The sequence below is a fragment of the Schistocerca serialis genome, chromosome 1, assembly GCF_023864345.2.
Source record: "Schistocerca serialis cubense isolate TAMUIC-IGC-003099 chromosome 1, iqSchSeri2.2, whole genome shotgun sequence".
Classification (NCBI taxonomy): domain Eukaryota; kingdom Metazoa; phylum Arthropoda; class Insecta; order Orthoptera; family Acrididae; genus Schistocerca; species Schistocerca serialis.
In genome coordinates this window covers 814968937-814972967 of record NC_064638.1, presented here as the reverse complement: position 1 = coordinate 814972967, position 4031 = coordinate 814968937, and the positions used below count along the sequence as shown (strand labels likewise).

General features: G+C 43.2%; 1 non-coding gene across 1 annotated transcript; it reads left to right on the top strand.

The window, feature by feature from the left end:
- Positions 1-3434: 3434 nt before the first annotated feature.
- Trnat-ugu (transfer RNA threonine (anticodon UGU)) lies at positions 3435-3508 on the top strand. Its single transcript has one exon. It is a non-coding gene; the product is annotated as a tRNA-Thr (tRNA).
- The last annotated feature ends 523 nt before the right edge of the window (positions 3509-4031 follow it).

The window sequence follows — 4031 nt, the reverse complement described above, 5'->3', positions numbered from 1 at the left end:
AGTGAAAACACAATTATGATCAGATACAAGGTATTCATGCTGCATTCATTTGCAGTCTTATTATGGAAAATACAATTTTCTGACAGACATTTTGTTTAATAAAAAGATATGAAAGATGTCAAAACTCAATAAATAAGAGATACAGATGATGATTATGATGGTGGTGGTGAGGATAGCTGTTGTGCAATACTGTCATCTGAGATATTGTTTATTGAAACTACATGAAGCGATTAAAAATTGTTCAAATGGTTCAAATGGCTCTGAGCACTATGGGACTTAACATCTGAGGTCATCAGTCCCCTAGAACTTAGAACTGCTTAAACCGAACTAACCTAAGGACATCACACACATCCTTGCCCGAGGCAGGATTCGAACCTGCGACCGTAGCAGTCACGCGGTTCTGGACTGCAGCGCCTAGAACCGCACGGCCACCGCGGCCGGCTTAAAAATTGTTAATTCACATGTTCACTGCGTAAATGTTTAGTCATCACAAAATATTACTTTTGGTTGTTTCAAATACATTGAAAATATCGTTGTTTCATTGGATGTGCCTCACTTTCTGAGAGCCCGATGTACTCAGATTTGTTTTAATACGTAACTGTGATTTACTGTCGAATTTCAAAGAGCTGGAACTTAGCTATCTTTCAGATTTACTGGCACTCTGCCATTTATTGGAGCATTTTCTGTCCTCTTAAGCGACCGAACGTCGTCAAAACAGAAACAAGCGTAACATCAGGTGTGCCACAGGGAATCGTAATATGTCCGCTGCTTTTTACGATTTACGTAAAGGATCTGGTTGATGGTGTTGACAGCGGCATTAGACTGTTTGCCAATGATGCTGTAGTCATTGATTTGTTAAGTTGACTTTTAAACCGCTTCCAATTCTTTTAACCACAATTTTGTTCAAAAAACCTCTGAAGATCGATTTAAGGTGAAAAATAAAAATCTATCTTTTCAAGTGGATTCACAGGCAAGTTTGCTTGAGGCAGGTGTATCGTTAAAACTAAACATATGAGTAAGTCCCCGGAGCTGACGTGAGTTTCGGGTGTCGTATATTTTGCTAAGCATTCGTCGACCTGACTTGTCTCGCTTCCGAGGGGCGGAAGACGAGCCTCCATTAAGGCTGTAACAGTTATCTGGCCACCGATATCGCCGACAGAAATAGCGGCGGCTGTCGGCTTTCGTGTCGGCGGTGACCCGGCCAACGAAGGTTAACAGCGTGCTCACGCGCCCCACTCTGGCGTCCCTCGCTTGTTTTACACTACTGCACGCGTACTTTCCGACGTGGCGGCCTCGTCGTCAGTCAGTTTCTGCTAACCTTATGACCTTGCGGCACTTGACGATCGGTAAACAACTCGTATGTGAGAACAACCAACCATTTAATATATCTTCATCAGTGCGTTCATTTCACGCAGCTAACACCATTTTTCGTACGACTGCACAACAGGTAATCCTAAATAGATTGCATCACGTGTATAATAGATGAATCACCAACAGAAGTGGAACAGCTGCGGAAAGTCATAAATAAACATACCAGAAGACTGCACGCTGCATACAGGAGAGGAAAGTCAATTCCGAGATGTAAGAATAACTAAGAAGAATCATTCAGTAAGTACTTACTCCAATAACAGTAGATATAGTAATCCCCAAAACTTCAAACCCTTAATAGAATCAAAAGCGATTAGACAGAAGGCTGACCATATGAGAAAGGTAAACTACAATTTAAAAACGCCAGAAACCAAAACAAATACCATATACATACTAAATTGGTATCTGTTCTTTCGGACATGTGACCAAGCAGCTCGTTAGAATGAAATTACAATGACATTAAAACCCTTAGCTGCTTACAGGCGTTGACATACGTCGAAGGGGACAGATGAAAATGTGTGCCCCGACCGGGACTCGAACCTGGGATCGCCTGCTTACATGGCAGACGCTCTATCCATCTGAGGCACCGAGGACACAGAGGGTAGTGCGAATGCAGGGACGTATCTCTGACACGTCTCCCGCGAAACCCACATTCTCAACGTATTGTCCCGCACTACATTCGTAGTGCCCCCGCCCATTATACTCATTACTCGCTGCGCGTTGCCGATTCCCGTAAGAGTTCTGGCACTGTTTGTGCATCCGCACAGAAGAAGAAGATGGTCAAGTGGCCGGTGAGCCTTAACTATATGTACACTAAGATGGTATCTGTTCTTTCGGTCATGTCTACATATACATCTACATCCATACTCCGCAAGCCACCTGACGGTGTGTGGCGGAGAGTACCCTGAGTACCTCTATCGGTTCTCCCTTCTATTCCAGTCTCGTATTGTTCGTGGAAAGAAGGATTGTCGGTATGCCTCTGTGTGGGCTCTAATCTCTCTGATTTTATCATCATGGTCTCTTCGCGAGATATACGTAGGAGGGAGCAATATACTGCTTGACTCTTCGGTGAAGGTATGTTCTCGAAACTTTAACAAAAGCCCGTACCGAGCTACTGAGCGTCTCTCCTGCAGAGTCTTCCACTGGAGTTTATCTATCATCTCCGTGACGCTTTCGCGATTACTAAATGATCCTGTAACGAAGCGCGCTGCTCTGCGTTGGATCTTCTCTATCTTTTCTATCAACCCTATCTGGTACGGATCCCACACTGCTGAGCAGTATTCAAACAGTGGGCGAACAAGCGTACTGTAACCTACTTCCTTTGTTTTTGGATTGAATTTCTTTAGGATTCTTCCAAAGAATCTCAGTCTGGCATCTGCTTTACCGACGATCAACTTTATATGATCATTCCATTTTAAATCACTCCTAATGCGTACTCCCAGATAATTTATGGAATTAACTGCTTCCAGTTGCTGACCTGCTATTTTGTAGCTAAATGATAAGGGAACTGTCTTTCTACGTATTCGCAGCACATGACACTTGTCTACATTGAGATTCAATTGCCAATCCCTGCACCATGTGTCAATTCGCTGCATATCCTCCTGCATTTCAGTACAATTTTCCATTGTTACAACCTCTCAATACACCACAGCATCATCCGCAAAAGGCCTCAGCGAACTTCCGATGTCATCCACAAGGTCATTTATGTATATTGCGAATAGCAACGGTCCTATGGCACTCCCCTGCGGCACACCTGAAATCACTCTTACTTCGGAAGACTTCTCTCCATTGAGAATGACATGCTGCGTTCTGTTATCTAGGAACTCTTCAATCCAATCACACAATTGGTCTGATAGTCCATATGCTCTTACTTTGTTCATTAAATGACTGTGGGGAACTGTATCGAACGCCTTGCGGAAGTCAAGAAACACGGCATCTACCTGTGAACCTGTCCGAGTATAATGGGCGGGGGCACTACGAATGTAGTGCGGGACAATACGTTGAGAATGTGGGTTTCGCGGGAGGCGTGCCAGAGATCAGTCCCTGCAGTCACGCTATCCTCCGTGTCCTCGATGGCTCAGATGGATAGAGCGTCTGCCATGTGAGCAGGAGATCCTGGGTTCGAGTCCCGGTTGGGGCACACATTTTCATATGTCCCCCTCGACTTATGTCAACGCCTGTAAGCAGATAAGGGTTTTAATTTCATTGTAAATACAAATAACATACGTTAGTAGCGATGATATACTTCAGTAGCAAAATCAGAGAGAATAAAGAAACGGAGAAAAATCAATAAAATATATGAGGCCAGGTGAAGTTCACCATACTTTCGTCAGCCATAGAGATAGAGACAGATAACGGATGTCAATTTACATTAAGGATCAACATCTTACAGAAATAGCTCAATCTGACATAAACTGACAGGTTGGCAAATAATATCTGCAGAAGATAACGCTTTCAAGCGATGCACAAAACAAATACGAACTAAGAAAAAAATCACTGAGATCGTAATAACCAGGGCACAGAGAGGCATTTAGACAAAAGTAGGAACTAATGCACTGAACGTAAATCAAAACATTAAGTCTTGATAAGAACTTTAAAATCTGATATTAAGAGCATAGAACCTTGGAACTACATCGCAAACCATTCGATACTGCTTTGTTTAA